Below are 23730 nucleotides of genomic sequence, written 5' to 3'. Positions count from 1 at the left end.
CCCTTCTTTCACAGGAAATATTGGTATTTGAGTATTTTTAAATAGACTTAAAATCACTCATGAAGAGCAGTATTTTAAGAAGTAATGAAAATATATTAATTTCCAGTACTTTAAAACAAACCTTTAACAAACTTCTATACATAAGAATTATTATTTTTTAAATGGGATGCAGGTTACCTGTTTTCCAATGAAACAGCTTGAAACCAGAAAGAATAATGAACACCCACAACCCAAAGCCCAAAGAAAACTGCAGAGCTGGAATAAAGAAGTATTAATCTTCCTGGTCTTCCCCCAGCCATTTTATAGCAGACAAAATTTCTGCTGTGTCTGTCTCCGGTGCTGCCTATATTTTTATATGTGGGAAGAAAGAAAAAGGACAATGCATGCTAACAGATGACATCTAGTTCTTAAAACTAGCATATTAACATACAGACAGCACTCACGCTTGCATCTCTAACACTCAATCTATCCACCCCTGTAGCACAGGCTCCCTACATTCCTGATGATCCTTTACTGATCAAAAGGAAATCACAAGCTACACATTTTTGCAATTTTTTTTTAAAATCTTCACTTTAACCTGTGACAAGTGCTTGGAACTTCTGGAAGGCCTCTGCAATTCTTCTCTAATGAACTACAAATCCTACAAGCACACAGAGTACAGGCAGCCAAAGTACAAATCTAGGCAGTAACTCATCAGCTGATTTATCAATGGTTAGTAAGAAAAGCTCTGTCAGGGTTCTAACACTATAAGCAAAACGATGATGTTCGGTGAAATCCATTTGCAGAATATGTATATATTAAAAAGGTTGCCCACCACAAACATTTGCAAAAATGTAACCACTATTTACTACAAAAAGACAGCCACTTAACTATACCAAACTTACTCCTTAAAACAGGCTATTAACCCAACAGTTACCTTTCAAACAAGGCAAGCTTTCTACTGTTCCTTGAAAAAGCCACAGTGTTCTCAGCCAGTGGTGTAACATAAGAAAAATTACTTTTTTAAATTTAAGCTGCTAAGTTGCTAAGAATACTGTGGAATCCAAAACATTTTTCAAGAGGCTACCTACTTGAATCTCACATGCTTTAGTCATGTGAAAAAACATTAAGAACCCAAATACATATTTCCCCCACCCCCCACCCCCCACTATTGGACACTAGTGTAGTTTCCAGAAAAATGCCAGAATAAATGCTACAGACAAGAAATTAGAAGATTTCTTAGAGGGGTAAGAGTTTTAAAATAGACCTTTAAGCTAGGTATATTGTATGCAGAAATGCAAATAGTTAAATATGGTTGGCCAAAGCATAAGGAACTGGATGACCATCCACTAGTCAACCTACCAAGGTGGTTTTGGCTAGTCTAAAGAACAACTGAAACATTATGGCACATCCCAGCTTCAAGCTTCCCTCACTAAAACTACATAAACCAAACAGCAGCAGCATCGACACTCACACATTCTTTTAAAATTCCTCTGCTAGCTTTGCCCCAGTGCAGGAGCTACAGTGCTCATCTAACTTAACCCTAACAAACCCTACTTCCCTCAAGAACTCAGCAACACACCTGCTCGCCAATTTATCTGTGGCCTTCAACAACCACTTTTACAAGCTTGGGTTTTCAGAGCACATTTATGTAGCACACATTATTGCATGTTCAAGTTAAATGTGAAGCGGTATGCCTTAAAAAGAGAGAAAAAGGAGAATTATGTGAAATATTTCTAAGAAAATTTTCTGTTATTCAAGAGTGCAATACTGAACTTCTCGCTCTGAAGTAATTAATCATTTCAATTAAAGTTGACTGGTCTAATGTGGAAACCTTTCCCAAGATAGTGAAAAAATGCTTGTTTTTTATCCTCTCCATCAACACATACAAGACAAAAATTAAATTTTAGTCCAAGAACTGCTTTATGAACTTGAATTTATGACCTATAGATTTCCCTACCTGTAGAAATGTGAAGGCCTAAAGATCAACTTAGCTAGAAGCCTAACAATGTATTTTCGGGGGGGGGATGGGACATAACACACAGGGGACGGACACAGGGACAGACCAACCACCAACAAAAAATCCCAACACACACAACTTTGGAAACTGCACATCTAACCAAACAAGAGTGACAGAAAAACATGGAAAACATTTTACTTCTCCCTTTCCAGCCTTTTGCTCTAACTGGTACTAAGTGATCAAGTCTACTTCCCTAGGTATAAATGTATCCCTAAAAACCAGTGTGTCCCCCCCCAGGCTTTCTTCAGTTCAGCAGGTTTTTTGTAAAACGTCCTGATGGAGTTTCCTCTGCCTTGTCAGGACCCATTAGCCTACATCTCCATTATTGACAATTCCCCTGTTTCTACTCACTATGCTGAAGACCATTTACCTCAAGAAAAATTAGTAAACACCAATGCAAGAAAGAGATTTTTTTTTTTTTTTTAATGCAATTAAATAGGGCAGCACTACCATGTCTTTCAGAGAATTCCAAAAGACAGAAGAGTTAACAGTGTTAAAAGACAGATGCTATTCATAAATCTAAATATGTGGGGGCAGGAATGAAGGAAAAGGAGGAAACAAATGAAAATGGCGTGGATAAACAATTGTAACTGCTACCAAATTAGAGTAAGATTATTGATATTCAGCCATGATGAAATGGACAGTACTTACCTACCATATCATTTAGCCTTTATTAAGTAAAACTAGTAGTACTGATTTTTCTGCAATATCTTGTGCCTTTATTTTAATTAGGGTCTCAATGAAGAGAAATTTAGTATTCTAGTAATAATCACAGTGATTAGAAACTTCAACAATAATATAATTTATGAATTTCATTTTGCACCCTATAAAGTAATACAGGTAGATAATGCACACCAAAAGGTATACTCAGCTATACTGTCATCGCACGCAGTTCACAAGGAACAACGCTTGGAGGAAGAATAACCCAGTCTATTTTTAGTAACTGTATGGCATTTTCAGAATAAATAACCATCTTATTCCAAAATTAAGCCAACAGAGGGAGAGTCTAAGCACCGAAAGATCCAATTTACAGGACAGTCAAAAACTGCAGCGTGATACTTAAATCACACCATCTTCCAGGTTTCCGCATAAACATCTGCCTTCTGTGCCAAGAGGACACATGGAAGTACACTGCAAGAGTCCTTCAACAGCACTACTACAATTGTTAATGCTTGGACAAAGTAGTACCAGATCACCTAGTCATGAAAACTTGACATATATTAGACTGACAACTACATTTCTGATAATTTTGCATGAACACATAATGCCATATCTGTCCTCCACAGAAGATAGGTGATTTATCATTAAACCTCTTTGAGAATTATAGGCTGATTTTACAAACAGGCAGAATAAGTTAGCACCTTCCTAACATGTAGCTGTGGCGTTTTTGATTCACTGACACTTAAAAGTGCTGCCAGGCCTTTTTCACAAAGGATAGGCAGCAAAATACGATTTTTCTCTAAATTATAAAAACACAACTAAAAGCAATACTAAAACCAGTATTACAGACAACAAAAGCCCTTACTTTATCAAGCACTGGTTGAATTCAGTGCTTTCTTTAGAAGAACACCTGAACAGGGGGGTGGGGGGAGCCAGGAATCGAGAAAAAGGAGCAAGGGGGAGAAAAGATGCAGAAGGCAGCACAGAGCACGTAGCTTCAAATGTCACTTACTGTAAAGTTTTAAAGTTAAAATACAATGGTATTTAAAAAGGAAAAACAACCCTTACACAGCAGGACAAAGTATCTCCAAGAGTAAAAGATAAACACATTATTTGTCCAGTAAAACCAATACAGACTATAACAAACCAAAATACTGTAGCATTACCCAACAGTAATGCAAAATAGTGCTTCCAATCACATTACCAAATACCTTCTACTACATTTTCCTTAAAGACACTCCTTAACGCCTTAAGTTTGCATTTCTTTCAATGCTGATGTATCATTATACTGTGCCATTAAAATATTCTAAACAAGTATTTTCTTACCATTTTTGACAATGCCATTTCTTGGGATTTTATATTTATCTCAAAATAAACTTATTTACCTCTCCCTTCGATCTCATTCCATGTATATCCATACAAAGACATCCCCTAGCACTGCTTTCTCAAGATTTGAGCATCTAGTAACAACACTGGTGAAATATATTTTTCAAGTAACTTTTTTTGCATGCCAATAACATTTTTGCTTATTATCATAACAGCATATTAACTGTTCTGATTTGCTATATCATTTCTGAATGTAACAACTGCAATAGTTAAGCTTTTGTATGATGCCCAAAACAGCGGTATTTTTACAGCAATATACAGCTTATACTGTTTGACATGCCTAACTGATTAATTCCATCATCTACGTGCCCCTGAATAAAATGCGGAATCTTCCTCCATTTTATTTGGAGTATCATCTATTCCCAGAGTAATGGCTCTGGAAAACCACTTGAATAGAAGTAACAATATGGTAAAATTTTAGCAGTCTGAGAACACAGATACCCCAGATTTCTAATACTCCGGACTATGTTCTACTGTATTGTGATACACAAGTCCTAACATACAACCTGCAACACATACCCTTCAACTCTAAATGTCATTAAGTCTTTTGTGCAGAAACTACCAAATCCTAAAAATTAAATATATATTTAAAACCATCATGCTCTCCAGCAGTTAAAGGTTTTACACTGTTATTATCAAAAACTTAGAATATAAAATGCATTACACATACATTATACAAAATCTATTTTTAAAACTTAAATGCTTCCACTAGTTCCACTTACTCCGCTATTTCACAATCTTTGCCTTTTATATGCCTCCTCAAATTGTCATTCACCTTTAGAAAAAGGAAGCTGTTCAATGGCAACAACTTGGCCAAGTAACAGTAATTTCAAAATTATTTCCAGTATTCCTTTCAATTATCAACTGAGAGCACAATTTGAAAAGACTGCATTAACTATATCTATCATCCTCTTTGCTAAAGAATGAATGAAACTGCAAACAATAACCATAGTAGTTTGATAATACAATAAAATAGATGGGTTGCTACTGGTGAAAGGAACAGTCCCACTGACCCCTTCTCCCTGCATTTACTTCTGGTCATAACTCATCATCAAGGGCACTTGTCAGACCCTTTGTTGAGCAACAATCTATTAATTTCTCTTTGAATGAATTAGCTTTCCAACAGCTTAGTAAGTGAGCTGGCTCTGCAGGAGGAGTCCTGTGGCTGGTGCAAGGAAATAGCTCTTCTTAAAATCAGTGCGACACTACAGCAGACATGACTGACTGTCAAATTATGTCGGGGGGGGGATGTCCATGTTATTTTGGTAGGCTACAACTGCTGTAAAAGTTGCGATACACTGCTCCAAATCTAGCTTATCCTCTCCAGCTATAGCACTGTGATGCATACTTAGTACAGCACCCAAATGCCAGTACCAAGGGTTATCTAGCCAGCTATGAAACATAAAAGCCTGGGCCCAACGTGCTGCTTTACCAACAATTAAAAAAAAAAAATCATAACTCAATGTTTTGTGCTGTCTGAATAAACAATACGACAAGCCAATAGTTGATCACCTTTGCCTAAATCCTATCTAAAATGGCAATGAAAGCAGCAGAGATGTGACAGAAATAGAAAGACATTACATCCCTGCTGAACAAAGAACCACTAGTTCATTTTACCAAGTATAGCCAAGAGTGGTCTCATTTAGGTTCTATAATCCATTACTATTACAATGTTTCTTCAGCATATCAGACATGATTAGAATCTGCCATTACTCTATATAACGCCAGGACTAGCTTTATTCACAGACAGCACTCAGCACTGAACAGTTTAATACTGTAAGAGTACATAATGAGAACTAGTTCTATTTCTAATGATTTTCTTCATTGATCTGTGTAGCTTCTAAAAACCATGCTATTACCAGAAAACAAACAAAAAGAAGGGTTTTTTTACTGCATTCATACCAGAGTTGTTTTGATTAATACTTTGTCAGATGATAATCAAATAGAAATACAGTTTTATTCCATTTTAACTAAGATCAGAAGAATTCTTATGACAGTACTAGGCCTGCATATGGGATAATCATGCATGCTATTAATTTTTGTACAACACTATTTTTCTTAAAAAGCTAGCTACATTTTAGACACTTGGTGAAGGTCAGAAGTCCCAGAGTCATTTAATTTCTAAAGCTACTGAACTTTACAACAAACAAAAACCCCTTCATTAACTAAAACTCAACAGCAAATTAATACATAACAACCCATTTAAAATTGGTAAGCTCTTTGGTCAAAGACAAAAAGTAGAAGATTAAACCTTGTACTATAGGCTTTTTCTCCACAAAATTTATGGTCAGTTTTTAATGTGTTACAACTCAAACTTGCTTACAGACTAATAGAATTTTGGTCTCAAAACTCTGCAAACTATATATTCCCAGAGACTATACATTACTGTCAGACCGATTTTTTACATTAATTTAGGAAATTTCTCTTTCATCTCTCTGCTAAAAGACCAATATGCCCTATCCACCCCTTCATTTTCCTTAGTCTTCAGTGTCTCCAAGATGCAACAAAACACCACAGAAAAGTATCCAGGCCAGTCCTGGTGTGGAAAACAAGAGCTGTTTTAGCACAGTCCCCACCTATACTAAGATAGTCCTGATCTCAGTATTTCTTCCTATTAGTCCACACTGTTTCCAGCATGCAGTTTACTGTATAGACCTCTTGCAAATTTTCCTGTTTAATTCCCTAAGGAAAAGTTGGAATGACAAAATGTTGATGCTTAAATCAGAACTGCTGAAGTCTCTCTTTAAAAGGATGCTTAACATGAAAACATATCCAATCCAATTTGCAAAGACACACATTTATAAATTCATGCATATTACAGTCGTAAACTACCTGAAGAAGAGATTATTTTACAATCTCTACAAAAGACAAACAAGCAGTAAAAAAATATGGGTAATACAAGCTAAAACATACAAATGTGTAACTTTCTGTAAAAACTGCCACTCAAAAGGGGTATTTTTATAAATCTGTTTAAATACATATGCTGATTTTTCAGACACTGCTGCAGCAAAATACTTCCATACAACACACTTTACAGCTGATCAACAGCATAAACAAAACCCAACATAACAGTAATTTTCAAAGTAGAGTATGGGATCCTAGTAAAAATGTACATAGCTACTTTGGGTTTGGCGTTGTGAGAACCTTACTGCAATCAAAACATTAACAGCTTAATGAATTTGTCATAACCAGTTGTATTTAATAAACATCAGTTAACTGAAAACTACCATTTGTAATGCCAGAACACAGGGAAAACCTTAATAACTTTTTAGTACAGGTATAGCGTAAGTAATTAAAATAATTTTCAACTTCAGACTAGGTTTTAAGAGGAATGACAGTTCTTAAGAAGCAAGCTCAGAATAAACATTATTCTCACAGCATTACTTGTTATGAATATGCTATGACTCCCCAGACTGGAAAGAAATAAACCTTAATATAGCAGAAACAAAAACTAGCACAGAAAAGCTTGAAACACCACACACAAAAAATGAACGAAATGCCATTCTTTCCAACAGTCAGCATCCTAGAACACACAGACCTCCAAAAGAGTAGTACTATACTCTATTCATAACTTTTTTCTACATCACACTAGCCAGAAGGGTAGAGTGACAAAAATGGTGTGTTAATAAGATGATAAAGATTATTCTTAACTAGTGTAGTTACATCATTTGGTTCTTTTAACATAAAAAAAGTAGGGGTCATAACTGGCTGTTACTGATTTATACTGACAGAAATTGGGCTCAAATGTTAAACAGAGATTAGTTAATATTTGCAGAAGACTTTGAACATACAAAATGCTATGTAAGTAGCAAGTATTAAGTCTTCCCACACAGTCATTTTGGCATGCCTCCAAGCAGGGAAGTCCCACAGAAACATTTCAACAGCAGTAAGGAGAAACTGAGAGCGCTCAGGCAATTGGAGCTATATTCACAACAGTTCTTCTAAGGAGCACCTGCACAACTGGGGAGAACCAATGCCCACCAGTCATGCTCACTGCCTTCTACAAATTCAACACCAACAAAGTAACTCCTGTTCCAACATGGCTTATATGAATGGATACTGAACAGCCGGAATCTCTATAATCTTCAGTAAAGCCTAAAATGATCTACAAAACACCAAAAATTTTGTACATGTGGCTTTCCCGTTGTCTAGTATTTCTGACCAGACTACAAAGTCAAAAAGCAAAATCACAGCCTACAGTGTAGCTGTCAGTTTGATTATTCACACAGAAGCTTATTTTCAACAAATCATAGCTTCTGCCTAGAGCAGACCAGTTTCCCCAGATCTAAATTCTAAAATGGTGAGGAATTAAGCAATGAATCGCTATGCAAGTTTCTCATCAATAACAACAGTAAAGCTCTTCCCGAACACCTAAAGAAGAAAGCCAGCATCATCTTAGCAAGCTGAAAAAAATCAAAGGATTCCACATTCTAAAAACACTCTGCAAGTCTTCTTCCAAGAGTGAAAAAAACCAAAATGCTCTGAACTGAGCCTAAATTGAGGTAGAGAGGAGAGGCAGGCAATGTATTCAGGCATTATTTGGTTAATTTTCAGTATCTCTGAAGGACACTATTAGTATTTTATGAGATTAAAAAAGGGTGTGTCTGGTTTAATTATCAGGTACTCCCGGAGATGAGACCTGTAGCCTCAGCATGCCCCAAAAACCTCAGAAGCTAAGAGGAAGAGGAGTTGGGAGGGATGGGACTTAAGATCATTGCATAGGATGGTCTACATTCCGTAAAGAGGCTGTAGACAGATCTCATGTATAGAACTGGCACTGCAGCTTCCATAAACCACGGAAAACTCAAGAGTGCAAAGGCTCATAATAAGATCTAACCACAACAGGCTGGTAAGCATCCAACTGAAGGAGGAGGTCTAGCAGGGTTTTGACAACAGCATCTAATTAACCATGCTAAGGCTGGAAGAAAATCTTGAGAGGAGGAAACCCTTGTATAACCATTCCTAAGTCTCCTCTTAGCCTGTCCATCACATTCCAAGTAACACCTGCACAATTTCTAACCAGCGCTTAGACTGAAACCAAAGAAAAAAGTACATGATCTTTCTTCCTACCTGCAAAAATTAATGTAAATCAACAGCTCTGAATTTCCTTGCAGAGCTCTAATTGATCTATGACAGACTATGCAACATTTCAGAAAAAAAAAGATAAAACGGAGATCGCTACAAAGATTAGAGGATTACTTTTGGAACTGGCATATCGCCCAAATGGTTTTTAAGAGTAAGATCAGGTATAGAAGTAGCATATGACAGCAGAAGTCAAGTTTTATTTTCCTGGTCCTAAGCTATGGAAAGCATTCACGCTACAGTTGGATCTGGCAACTGATACAACACTTCAACTACTGAAAGGGATAGTCCCCCTCAATTCTATATTCTCACTGGCCAAAAGCTCCTGTGTCCTTTTCCCTGCAGAAGCAGCACCCATTTGACTCCACCGAGATTTAATCCACAGAAAACTACCCCTCTTCACAGTTTAGCTCCTTAAACCATTTCATCTATGGGGTTCAAATGGACAGAAAACACAGACACAACAGAAAGACGTGGTCAGGACAGAGATGGGACCACCCTATTAGCAGCAGCTAGCCATTGAACTGGCCTGCTTCCATGGTGAAGGCACACCTGCAGTAGCTTGAAGGGAAGAAGTATGGAAGGAAGAAGACTATGAAAGAGGGAGGAAACTCTGCATGTGGAATTTTATGTTCAAAAATTGCTTCCAGTTACATAACTGCCCAATTCTGTTCTTTCACATCAGTTCAGTAACTAGTCTCTCCACCAACTACGCTTGTAGTAAAAAAAAACCAGCCTTCCATTTTCAGCGGATTGCCAGCTTGATTTCTGTCCTCCAGATCCCCCCCGCAAAAGGCTTTAATGATTAATTTTTCAATTCCTAACTTCATCAAACATTTAACACAAACATTTGCACCTTCCACATCTGACAATGTATTCCAAGATTAAGATTTAACATAAAAGCAGTTATTTTATACCTTATGTAGCTAGTAACTCAATGCCAACATACTCCATAAGAGAAACAAAAAAATGAAGGTGATGCAACTGGACACAGAACATACTTTTGAAACTGTTCTAGTAAGCATCAACACATTCTTACGCTTTCCTATCTTTCCCATCTTCTTTGGTATATTTTCCTTCATCCTGGTAATCCTATTTCATCTTCTAGGATTTGATACACTGTCAAATAGTCCTTACTGTAAAGGAACTCAAAAACTTCAGTAAGTTTGTTAAATCCCCAAGCTACCAAGAACATGGACTCAATCTTGCATCCAAAAGAACTGTTAGAATTTTTCCATGCTTTTCTTCATTGGGATAGGGGAAGACTAAATCCATTTGTAGGATTATGCAAGAACACATAAATCCTTTCTGTAAGCAAAACTTCCCTAACCAGTTCTGAATGCAAGGTACGCTTCACATAGTTTATCCCCCCCCCGCCTTGGCACAAAAAGGAAAAAATTCAAGAATTCGATTTTACACAGATTGTTTCTGCTTTTAGGGGTGAATATGAAGAAACTTAATGCCTGACCTACTGTATATGAAGAGGATGACTGACTGTATTTTCTTCTATCCACAGTGTTGTTGAACTGAAAGTTTCTAAAAATGTTTTTGACATTTTTATATCATACTGATGTATACAACCTGCGTCTTGCCACCTTTGAAAATTTGTGCTTAGCAGCAACTACTGCTTTGAGGCACAAATATACTCTCCAAATACACAACTTTATTAACTTTCATAAAACCATTGCATTGCTGAATAGAAATTGAGCAGTATAACCAGAAAGACAACGTAATGCAGCAAAAGAAATAAAACGCCTTAAGGCTGATTTTTCTGATTATTTTTCAACTGTCAAGCAACAGGTCTTGTAGTTTACAAAATCTGTTCTATTTCACAGTAGAGTAGTAATATAGCATAAACACACTGCTACATCAGCAATACTTTTTAATTCATAAACATTTTAAAAATTAAATACCAATATAAATGTGTCAAGTTTGAAAATACAGCTTATCAAAGTACATCGAATGGAAGCCCACTTAATAAAACAAGAGCAGCTTAAACATGCAACATTGAAGACAAAAATGTAATCCAGCAGCAGATGCGGAAAAAAATCCCACACCCATTTTTCTATCATCATTGAAATATTTGCTTAAATAAACCATCTCTCTGGTAAATCCATAGGCAAAGGCCAGTTTCACCTTTTTTTTTTTTGGCCAATCGTTTATTAGGCAACTAATGACCGATCTATAGTACCGATGCAAGACATACTTGTGCAGCTTTCCTTTCTGGTTACCATAGTTTCAAATGAACTGTAGATTTCTAGAAATAATACTTATGAGAAGGAATAAAAATATCACTGCTTAAATACAAAAACTGCAAGAAGAATCATTTTGATCAGTGTATGAATGACACTTAAGTGAACAGGTAATGCTTAGGAAAGGAAGTTTTGTTTGCAAGACCTTGTCATACACAGTGAAGCTTGAGTGCGGACAGGAGGAGAAAAATAAAGATAGTAAATGCAACCAGAGAGAAGAGGAAATCAGGCACCAAAAAGTCATTCTGTAGCCATTCACCTCTCTCTTTTTCAATAATTCCTAATAAAAAACACAATCAGCTCTAAACCAGGTCATGAGCTTCCCAAGCCTCCATCACCAAGGAATACTTTCCAAACATATACTGGGAGGGTGGAAGGGCATGAATCTTCATAGGATTTTAAGATGACTTTAGATCCAAAATAAAAAAATACCTTCCAATAAGAATAGCATAGTAGGTTGCCGGAGGGACTGTGGAAACTCCATCCTCTGAGATATTAAAAACTTAACTGGACAAACTTTACGCAGGAGGTTGGACTAGACCTCCAGAGAGCCCTTCTCTCCTGTATGATTTCATGACCTAGAACACAATTTTTTCATTGTGGCATCACTTCTAGGAAACAACTGCCTATCCACAATGCAAAGCTTTATTTTATGTGGAGTTAAAAGAAAATATTTTGGATATAGTTTTCAAACAGGTACATAAAGCAACAATAAAAATAAAACAGTATATGGCAGCACACCAAACTGGAACTTGCCTGTAAGAATATAGTTCCCATCCCACAATAGTACAAAATAACAAAATTTTAAAAATACTTATGTTATTAATCTTAAATTATGACTATCACAGTCTTTCCTTTTCAACTATATGTAAAGTGTGTTCTTTACCCTAAATCAGGAGACAATAGCCCATATCAATTCTACTTCCTATTTGTCTGCCACAAGCATAGCACGGCCATAAGTAGACTGCAGCCAATGGTCATTTTTGTTTTGAAAAAAAGTCTGTATCAAATTTCCTGTTTTCTCCCTTGGAAAAAAACATAATTAATCAGTTTTCTGTTTCCAAGAAGATCAGAAGTGAAATGAAAAATATTGCCAGTGGTCAGGATGTACCACCTTATTACTCAAATTAGTTGGCCACTATGTCCGTAACTATAAAAAATATCTTATTCCAGGACTCATGTCATATAAAATCACCTTCAAATTAAAAACTAGACACCTCAAATGCACTCTACATGAATTACAAAACTCTGTTCCTGGCATTTACTACTTACATTGGGTTTTTTTTGTAACTTCAGTTATCGATTTATTATCTTACTATGGGCAATTGAATATAAGTAACATATAAAAAAATAGGGATCTTCAGTATTCACATCCCTACTCCATACAAACTCTCCTCAGACTGAACACTCCCTGCTGGAAGATTACACTCCGACAAATAAAATCAGCCAATTATATTACTTGCATATTATCTGTTTAATAAGACTTGATATGGTCCAAATTTCCAGAGTTGATCCTTCTTAAGGGATGAACTGGAAGTTTTACCTAAAGGAATAACAGGTAATTGCACAAAAGACAGAAAACTCTTATCTTGAACAGCTTATTTTTATTTGCAAAGTAAGAATCAATCTTGTTTTCCCAGATGAGATGCTGCAAGGAAGATATTATTTCAAAAACTTAGGCTGAAATCCTATGTTAAGTAAAAAAATGCAATTCAGCCATAACCAAGAACTGCAACATTACCTCCAGATCAAAAATATTCATTTCTTTCTAGGCAAATCACATGTATTAATAGAAAAATAACTGCTTAAAGTCTTCTTTGCTATGTGACTACATGTACTACATCACTGCGTCTTCCCAGAAAGCATCAAATTGACATGTGTGTACACTAAACGATTGCCTGTCAGCGGGGTACTACTGGGGAAGGGAGAGACTCGGGGGAATCCTGCAGGTAAGGTGAGTTGTCCTGCAGATCACCCTAAGCTCACTCACTGGCCAGAAGTTGAGCAGCATTTCACCAAACCTTGGCAGCAACTCAAAGTCAATCTTGGAATGCAATCCCAACTCAACAAGACATGAATTTCTGAGATTTATTGTTTCTTTTTTAAGTGGTCAGTAGTTCCAGAAATGTTTTGTACTTTCTGAAGTGTCAATATATTTGATTTCTTTTCATGATTTTGCTAGAAAACTCTGAAATTTGGACTCCAGCTACACCACTACTTATTCATCTAGACCACTGCAGACATGCGTGTTAAATGGCAACATGCACCATTTGAGACTTTTTTTCAAAATACAAGCAAAAGTCACTGGCTTGCCCCATCAACCCTAAAACAATGGGAACACATGCAAATATACTTTCCTCTCTAGCAGCCACACAGAAGCACTAACAAAAAACTGCTGTAGAAAATACTCTTCCACTGACTTCTAGTGCCACACATATTCCTTTGCCCTAATCCAATTATTAACCTTTACTGAAGTAAAAGCATAGAAAAGTAAAATGCATAAAAGGTTGTATAAGGGCAGGACTAATAAGCCATCAGATTCAGAGCCATAAGAAAATAAAACATTCATCTACCAAAAAAAAAACCCCCACCCAAAAAACCCCATTCAACCCCCAAACCACCAACGCACACTCTCATCTCTAGATACTTGGGTTTGGGTGGGTATTGTGATTAAAGTCTCAATTCACAGATCACAATCTACCCTCCAATATATGCCAATCTTCTAACATTTACTCACTGTTCCAATTACATTCTTTTTTAAAAATAAGCCCTCCGGAGGGGGAGGATATAGCTAATTACACAATCAAAAAAAATGAAGATACAACAATAAAGTACATACCTGGACATAAAATGTGTACCTGGATAAAGCAGTTACATAGCAGCTAACTTAATTTCCCTTTGAAGTCACAATAAGACAGGAGATAACTGCATACAAATGCAGTCCTATATGCCCTTCATTTCTGACTCAAATTGGGATAAAGAAGTTTAAAACCAGACTATGCCTGTGCTCCTTCACGCAATTCTGTAGCCAGTAAAGGCTAGGAAAGAGCTGTCACATGAAATCCAAGGGGGTATCTTCGGGGATCAAATTTTCCCACATCCTTTTCTCTAAAATTGGGTGCCAGATTGCTCTTCAGATCTGACCAGTTGAGGGAAAGTGTTTGTGAGATGAAAGAAAAGAAACATCTCGCTTTTCCTTCTTCTCAAGATCTCACAGATCTAAGATTTTCTTAATAGTGCAACACTTGGAGATACAGAGATACTAAAAAGGGATAGAGTATACTGTGAAATATCACAATGGCATAACCCATCAAATATAGGACTCTGGTCTAGTCTTAGTGATCCTTGCCATCAAACAGAGAGGATCAAGAAAAGAGAGCACAGTTTTTGTGTTGATACCTGAACAGTGAAACATCTTCCTCAAGATAGAAGACAGTCAGAGAACAGCCCCTCAAGCTTCCCAATTTGAACAAGTCAACATTAGCCCTACATTTGTCTCTGGTCATCTAAATGAGGGCCACTTTCAGAAGTCTCCCTTACTTTGTATTTACTCAAAAAAACAAAAAAAAAATCCAATTTCACCAGATTCTTATGAACTGCAAGATGAGAAAACTTAAAATAATTTCTAATTAAAACAACATATGATTAAAAGTACATTTTTCATCTCCAACTCTCAAAACATAAGTTTTCACTGTATCCCTCATAAGTAAATATCTGATTTTGTTAAAAGTCACATCAGATTTCAAGGCTTACCTTTAAACTACAAAGATACACAACTTTTGAAAGCAGATTCTTTTTTTTTCTAATATAAAAAGCCAGCTGAAGTCACTGAACTTCATAGAATGAAATCTGTTCACAGAATGGTGGAAAACTTTAACTGGTTGACTCCAGAAAGCAGTGTGTTAGAAAAAAAAAAAAAAAATGCTAGCACAAGAGCTTCAGTTACGCTGATATAATACAGCAAAGGTTACCAAAAGGTTGTCCCTCCCAAACTTCCTTTCCAAAGCAAAACTCCAAGCCTTGCTACCCCCCTGCCCAGAGTGCCCCCAGGCATGGCTGTCCCACGAAGACCCCTCCCAGACCTCCGCAGCGCCCTCTGGGGTGCAGGGTCGGCCGGTGCAACAGCAGCGACCCGAGGCCACGGAAACTACGGCCGACTCGGCGGATCCAGACCTTGCTCCAAGAGGAGCCCAAACCTGAGCAGACTGTAGCGAGTAACTCGGCACACTGTGAACTCCTTCCTGGCAGGAAGGACTCCGATACCTTAACCAGGAGGTTTAATCTGCCTGTAGCCACCAGGACAGGTCAGGAGGCAGGAAGAGGACCAGAGCAGATCAAACCGCCAGGGCCAGCGTCAGAAGAGCTATGGGAACATGAAAAATTCCCATTTTTACTTACCCTCTGACTTTAAAAGTGGAGGTGATCGAAAACATTGGATGGCATTGAATCTAAACCAATGCCTATATGTCACCATTTAAGTTTCTGTGATGCATACGGAAAACAGTTCTTTCCACGTCTTCATAGATTTGTTGCGTATAAGCTTCCTATTTTCCAATCTAAAACTGCAATTCCCTGCTCACCCCAGTTTCCCAAGGACTGCATTATCACTGCATTCTCTCCTCTTCTTTGTCAATGATCTTCATATAGGGAAGCTGAAGTTTTCAGAACGTGAATGGTTTAAGTAATACTGAGAAAGTGAGCAGAGCTTATTTAAGAATATTAAGCTGATATGTTGATGGCTGCTATCAATCACTTCTTTCCATTAAAGACAATTACCGAAGCAGATGAAGCTCTTGGAAATTCTAGCATCTAGCTGACAGAGACACAATCTACAACACACTGCTTTTCCAGTACGTTTTCTTAATTCCTCACACACACACCCCCCCCAAAAAAAACCAACAAAAAACCAAACCACACAAACAAAAAACCGAACAGTACCATTTTGGAAATTCACACCTACAACATTCTCCTAAGTTTTCAAACTAATGGGAGAAAAAATAGTCACACTGTAAGCAGAGACCACACTCAGTTCAAAACCTCATCTCATTTGACAAAACAGCATTCCAGTAACACAACCAAGAAGCATAAGTAACCAGCAGAACTATTTGCTTACTTTTGGGGATTCATTTGGTGAAAATAAGCAACCAAAGCATTTAATGTTTCCATAAAACATACAACCTGCTTATGCTGGCACACAAGTTCCAGAAATGTCTCCTATAGTATTTGCCTGCAGCAAAACAACCGAGACGGTAACACCACAAATGAAAATGACAAATGAGGACTCTCAAATCGTTCTAAATTTCCTCTTTGTCACTTATGGTTCAATCTAATTTTAAAAAGTTCATAATGCTCTGATGTGCTAACATTATTTCATGATTTGACTAAGTCTAATGTAGTTGCTCCCACCAACAAGAGCACACACTTTCAACTGGTTTGTTCCCTGCAGCTATTTTCTACAGGAGACTGTAGTAGCATGTAATATTCAAGAGAAGCTGTCTACGTTACTGTTTTTAAAAATAATTCAGTTGCTATTGATAAGTTATACTGAAACAAAATAAAAGTAAAGCAAGCATTTAACTGACAATTCTATTTCCGCTTTCTTCCAAGTGGAAATTATTTCATTCCGCACATTTATGCCTTTAAAGACTTTAACACGTAAAGCTGGAATGTGATATATTTATGGAATTTGAGCTAGACTAACAGCCAGCTAATTGAATACTCCTATTTTAAAAATGGAATGCTCTTCAAGTAGCACAATGCATTTTTAAACCAAATATTTTAACAAGCTATGAACCTACCAATCTTTTGTCATTTCACAGAACCCAATTTTTTTAATACGTTAAAATATCACAAGATCATTAATTTGAACCAGCTTACTCAAACTAATAATTTCAGCTTTCAGTTACAAAACATCAAGTCTGTATGTCTAAAAAGAGATCTGTACATAAATTTTAACTAGTCTTCTTAATTACAAGTTTAACAAACCCTTACATTGTTTATTGACTTTACTCAGTATTATTTACCTCAAACCATAAATGGATGAAAAAGCTCCAAAAATATAACTCTGGCCCAAGTACGTAACTTGGAAGATACCTGAGCACTATGAAGTTTCACAGGAAAATTAAAGACTCTCTCCCATCCTCCAGTTCCGAATTTAAGCTTATACAACATCCAATGTTATGTTTACCACAGTTAACGTGATACAAACAATAGCAACAGAAATTCACAGATTTCTCTCACAGGTTGCATAAAACCCACCTGTAGATGACACTGTAAAACGTAACAGGTTTTGCTAAGAAGGGCCCACATGAGCCCCATTGGTTACGGAGCAAGATCTATCTGTTAGAGATGGGAAATAATTCATATTTTTCTCCTTTGTATAGCTTTCTTAGTCTTTGTTTAATTAATCAGAACGGTATGGAGATTCCACCCCATTGAGCTCCAGTGCTGAAAGCAGCAAAAAGGCGAAGGTTTATGCCAACAGCATGGCGGCTTTCTCACACCTTGTTTCATTTTGTAATGAAACTGTTATCATGGTTATAAGGCAAAAGAAAGTGCTACCCAGCAAAGAGCCTCATACAAGGTCTGTGGCATTCTGCAACTGATCACCAGCAAGATTTATCCGCAAAATTAAGAGTTGGGGATAATGAGCAAGTAATACCAAGAAGCCAGAGATTAACGTCCGTCAATTGCACAATCACTTGCGGTATTTATTTACCTGCACATAACCAACCAGCCTGCACATGGTATTCTGTAAGTCCTGGACAGTTCAATATCAGATAAACATTCAAGGAATAATTGTAAATGTGTGAATAAATAGTCTATTTAGGGAAAGGAAAATATGAAAAAGGAAAATAGTTGTTTCAAATGGCCAAGCATTATAAACAAGAAGTTATCAATCACAAATCCAGAGTGAATTGCTAAGAGTTAACAGTGAGACCTATGCTTGGAGAACATCTTACTCTAGGAAATGCTAGGAACTCTAGTTTCTGGTCATTTAGAGCAGGACTGAACAAAACTCCCAGACAGCATAACAACGCTCGTACAACGGCTTCGAGGGAAGCGATCCAAAAGGCGTTTTCCTCCCCTTCCATTTCAACAAAAACCAACAGCACTGAGAAGACGTGGAAGCTACTTCCACGAGGTGACCTTTGCGCTGCGCCAGCTTTCTCCAACAGCTGCGCTCCCAACACACCTCGGGCAGCGCCGGCCAAAAAAGCCCCTCCGCTCCGAAGGTAAACGCAATCCCCTCCGAGACCGCGGCGGCCGGCGCCCGGCGGAGGTGTCCGGCCGGGGGCTGCCCGCCGCGGGGCGCGGGAGGAAGCCGCCACCTCCCGCCCGGGCGCTGGCCAATGGGCAGGCGGGCGAGGCGGCGGCCCGGAGCGGCAGCGGAGCAGGCCCCGGCGGGGCCGCGTGTGACGCACTTCGGTAACCCGACTCCCCGCCCCCGGCACGAACCGCCGCGCTGACATGGCCCCTCCTCGCCCCACCGAGGGAGACGGCAGCGGGGCGCAGCGCAACCTCGGCCGCCCCGGGTTACCTCCGGGCACTGGTGCTGCTGCTGCTCCCGGGGGGAGGCGAGGGAAAACGCGGGGTCACACCGCCGGATAAGGCGCCTAATGAGACCGGACACGCCAGGGTGTGGCTCCGGGGGAGCACACGGGAAGAGAGCGCTTACCCAGGGGGGGCAGCAGTGTTACCCAGGCTGCCGAAAACTAATTAAAAACAACAAAAAAAAAAACCCACCCCAAAAAAACCCACCCACAGTAACTACAGCGCAGGACTCGCCGGTTATTGAAACTTTGTGTTAACTCCGAACGCCGCATCCCGTGGGAAGACGACAGCAAGAGCCAAGCCAGGGCAGTCCAATAAAAAAAAGCAGCGAAAAAGGGAGCCGAGCGCTCTCGGGGATGAGGGAAAAAATATATTGAGGTCGGCCGACCCCCGATTTCCACGGGACGAAAGGATTATACAACGCTACCCGCGATCGAGGGAGGTATGGAGGCAGTTCGGCGGAGGGGCCAGCGGTGCCAGCACACCCGGGCACGGGGGATGCGATCGGGCAGGGAAGAGAGGAACACCCGACAAACAGGGCCGCCCAGCCATCCGCTGCCGCTCTCCTCCGCCGCTCACTCCTCACTCCCCTGTCCCTCCAAGTCCCTCAACACGGCAACAACTGTATTTTTTTTTTTTTTTTAATCCGTGTAGAGAAAATAAGCGCCCAGAAAAGAGAAACACCAGGAAAGCTCTCGCTTCCTACCTGGGCAGGGTTCAGCTCAGTTCAGTGCGTGCCGAGGAGGAGGGGGCAGAGGAGCACTATCTAAAACAAAAGTGGCGCCAAAACCCCCCAGTAAGAAGCATTCTTCTTCTTCCTCCTCCTCCTCCTCCCCCCCTCCCCCACAAGGGCCGGCGAGCGCCCAGCGGGGTTCCTGCAACACGCGGCTCCCGACATCGGGCGTCCCCGGCACAAGTTGGCAAGCGCCCTTTCTTTACAGAGAAAAAAAAAAAAAAATAAAAGAAAGCCGAACGGAAACTGCCACAACTCTTCCTCTTAGCGGGCAGCCGCCGAAGAGCTCCCCCAAAGTCACTCGGAGGGGAAAACTCGCCCCACAAAGGCCTTCCCCGACCTGGACGCGGGGGGAAGGGGGGGCGCGGGCGGGGGTCGCCAGCTCTTTCAGGGGAGGCAGCGAAGGGAGGCGAGGGGCAAAGGAGCAGGTCGGTCCCCACGACCTCACTTGGGCCGACGGAACTCGCTCTCGCCAGCCCTCCACCCCCGTCACTCGGGATGAGGCGGTCGGAGTTGCCCCAGGTCGGCCGAGGCGGGGAAGAGTAGACGGAGGAGAGAAACCCCGATCCCTCGGCACTTTCCTCCGCGGGGAAGCCACCGGGAGCGGGCTAGCAGGAAGAGCTCAGGTGCTGGGCGGCGGGAAGGAGGGGGAGCGCTGTCAGGGGTGGGAGTCCCCTCTCCCCGGCCTCCTCCGACACTCCACCCCGGGGCACCGGCAGCCGCCCCACCATTTTCTCGTGCGCGCCGCGCGGCCCAGCGCTCTACCCCCCCCCCCCCCGAGGGCGGCCCGCTCCGTCCGCAGCGGCTCCGACTCCCCTTCCCCTCCCTCCCCACCCTCCGAGCGGCCCGGCCCGGCTTGCCCACGCACACACCCCACACACACACACAATGCCCGAGTCCTCCATCTTGCCAGCAGCCCCTGCTCGGCTCGGGAGAAGGGGGGAGGAGGAGGAGGAGAAGGTGGTTCTCCATTTTAGCTCGCCGAGCGCTGGGCCCAGCCTGCCCGCGGCCGGCTCTGGGGAGGAGGAACGGGGCTCTGGGCGGGCAGCGGGGGCCGCTTTCGGCGCCCTCTCGCTCTCTCACTCGCGCTCCCGCTCGCGTCCCCCCTCCCCGCTGAGGCGCGCTGGGAAGGGGGGGTGGGGAAGCGGGGGGCTGGAGTGTTTTCGCGGCTCGGCCCCGCCGTCCTCCATCTTGGCTGCGCGGAGTCCCTGTGGCCAGCCGGCCTAGCGCCCCGCGCCGTCCCCGCAGGCCCGGAGACCGCGGGCCCCGTCCGGGCCTCTCTCCGCAGCCACGCACCGCGATCCCGAGTCCCCCCTCCAAACTTCCAGAAGCTTCGCCGCCATTTTCTAACTTACCTTGCCTAGTGTCGGCGTAGGCAGCGAGGAGGCCCAGGCGCGTAGCTCCGCTCCTATATCCCCGGCCCGGCTGCCGGTTGCGCGACCAGCCTGGCCCGGCCCGGAGACTTGGCCGCAGAGGGGGGGGTTTGGGGAGGGCGCGGGGCGCGGGCAGGTTATTTAATTTGGCGGCGGCGCTGGGGATTGTTTGGGGTGTTCGCTGCTCGGCGGCTCGCGAGCGAATGGAGGGCGCAGGCGCCACCTGGCGGCCACCGAGCGAGGCCGGCTCTCCTGGGCGTGGGGCGACACCTGCCGGCCGCCCGCGGAGGGGCTGCGCCGAGCGGGGTAAACAAGGTGTCGCGCATGCGCGGGTCGCAAGGCCGCTCCCCCCCCCCCCCCCCCCCCCCCGGCTCGCGAGCGCGAGGGGTTCGGCGGCGGCTGCACGCGGGGCCCGGCTGAGGCGGCGGGAGCGGGAACGGGAACGCCTGAGGGGGAGCGGGGCCCCCTGAGGGGGAGCGGGGCCGGACGGGGCCCGACGGGCCGAGGCGGCGGCGCCCGGCGGTCTCCCGGGCGGTGCGGGCCCGGCCTCCTCCGTGCGCGGCCGGCGGAGGAGGCCCCCAGCTGCTGGCTTCATTCTCGGGGCAGGATCGGGTAACCGAAACACGAGGACGGCCTAAAAAGGAGAGCTGCGGCCTGCGGAGCTGGAGGGACGCGCCCGGCCTCGCACAGGCACTCGCGAACGCGGGGCCTGGTGGCCTTCCCCGTTGCAACGCAGAAGAAATTAGAAAATAATTGTTCAGCAGAGGCCAAGTTCGGTCTTTGTAGAAATAATCCAACTTGCAGTTTTCCTTCGCTAACCGCTGCCATTGACTGCAGGCGCTTGAAGGCGAGGAGCCAGGGGACGGGAGGGTTACACCGAGAGGCTCCCCTGGCCCGGGTCCTCGCCAGTGCCAAGCCACCGCTGGCTTTTCAGAGCCAAGCCCAGCTGATCTGTCCTATCTTCATTCATTTGGCATTCAGGAAGCCAAGTCGTGTGCAAGGGAGCCTATGGTTTTGAAGATAAATTTGCAGTTGCCCACATGGATGCAGGGTGCCTTATCTTGAGAACTGCAAGCTTGTGTGGCGATACAAGCAGAAGCAATGTTTGCTGGCACTGACGATATTTCTTGTGGTTAGGAGGAGCGTTCTGAAACGTTTGCTGCTGCTGCCCATCATTAAGTGCATTCCCAGTTTATATTGGCATTTGCTCCTCAGCTCTGAGTACGATTCCTTTTTTTCTCCCTGCATGAAGATTGATACAAACCTGAAATGATCCCATATAAGCAGCATAGAATACTTAAAGTCATCAGATACAAAATTTGTGCTGTTTATTTTTCTAAACACAATTTGGTAGTTCCTTCTACATTTTTTTTTCTGTATTGTGTAACACTAAGCACATTACTCATGCTGAATAGTTGCACATAAGCTTATAGTTTATAAGCACAAGAATAATTTTGTCTGGTAATTAGTCTCTAATCATCATCTTGTGTTTATCTACTTTTGGGTAGAGGGTTAGCATAACGAAGCAGGCACTAAGCTGAGTTACTCTGCTTACCTGCCTAACAGAGGCAGGACACTTAAGAGTATCCATCAGTTCCAGTCTTTTCAAAACTAGGATGACACATTGCGGAGCAAATGACACTTACGATGGAAATTGTGATCAGATAAGGAGTGTTAAAAAAAAAAACCCTAGAATAATATGAGTTGACGTCACCTAGCAATTCTAGATATAATGTCAGTTGGTACATGAGACAGACTTACAAAAATAATTATATTCTATTGTTTGAATTCATGTTTCAGAATGTATTTTCACCTCCTGTCAAGGTTGGGGAAAAAAATAGGAAAATTAGAAGAAAGATTCCCTTTTAGGGAACACTTTAAGAATGCCTCATCATAAATCTATGTTCAAGGTTTCAGTTACAGCTACAGATGCTGATCTTTAATATGAAACTCTTAATTTCTGTCTAGAAATTGTAGAAGAGTTGTGGATAAAAGATAATCTGTTAAAAAAACCTCACAAAACAACACACCAAACCTCAAGTAAGTTTTAAACTCGCCCATGATATATATGGTTGTTAAATTACACGTAGAAATAGATGGAAAGGAGCTGGATCCATTTGTGCCTTCCCATACGAAGTCAATTTCTGACAGCTGCCAGATAGACAACTTTTCCATGAAAACAAACTACGCATTTCCAAAACTAACATTTTGCCTGTGCATGAATTCCAGTAACGTATCGTCTGCTTCAGATACAATAGGGCTACTTATATTACAGCTCAAACCCAAAACTTTGTAAGATTATAGCAGTCTGCTGCGAGAGCTGGCAGAAGCTCAACACTAAGGCAGCTTCAGAGTCAGCTGTGCATAAAATCCATGTATGAGCATGTGTGTCAGATATTTGGTCTGTTCCGAAAACACTGTAGTCCACACTTGACCTCATAGCTGAGATTTTTTTAGGTAAATGTGTTTAACAGAAGAAAACGTGACGTAGCTTTTAGGGTGTGTTTCTGAAGGAATGAGTGTGCAAGTGCCGACAATACCATGGCAGAGTTCAGCCTGTTCCCAGCGCTGACTCAGACCTTGGAAGCACAGATTCATAACACCTCTGGGTGTCCTGACTCACGTGACAGAATTTGCTCTTTTAAACTTGGAAGGACGAAACATGGAAACACTCTGGAGACCGGACTCCAG

At 41.7% G+C, this 23730-nt stretch overlaps 1 protein-coding gene across 4 annotated transcripts in view; it reads right to left on the bottom strand.

Annotated features, from left to right (window-relative positions):
* STAG2 (STAG2 cohesin complex component) overlaps positions 1–21253 on the bottom strand; it is a 79064-nt gene extending 57811 nt beyond the window's left edge. For 2 of the 4 annotated variants that reach the window (XM_075763580.1, XM_075763579.1), the window contains exon 1: positions 21022–21251. The gene's annotated coding sequence lies outside the window, so the exon portion shown is untranslated. Of the gene's footprint in view, positions 1–19639; positions 19756–21021 lie in introns of those variants that run through there. The other 2 variants (XM_075763577.1, XM_075763578.1) reach the window with 2 other exon arrangements.
* Between the last annotated feature and the right edge of the window lie 2477 nt (positions 21254–23730).

This window comes from Balearica regulorum, chromosome 11, assembly GCF_011004875.1.
Source record: "Balearica regulorum gibbericeps isolate bBalReg1 chromosome 11, bBalReg1.pri, whole genome shotgun sequence".
In the NCBI taxonomy this organism is placed as follows: Eukaryota; Metazoa; Chordata; class Aves; order Gruiformes; family Gruidae; genus Balearica; species Balearica regulorum.
This window is presented reverse-complemented; position numbering and strand designations above follow the sequence as displayed.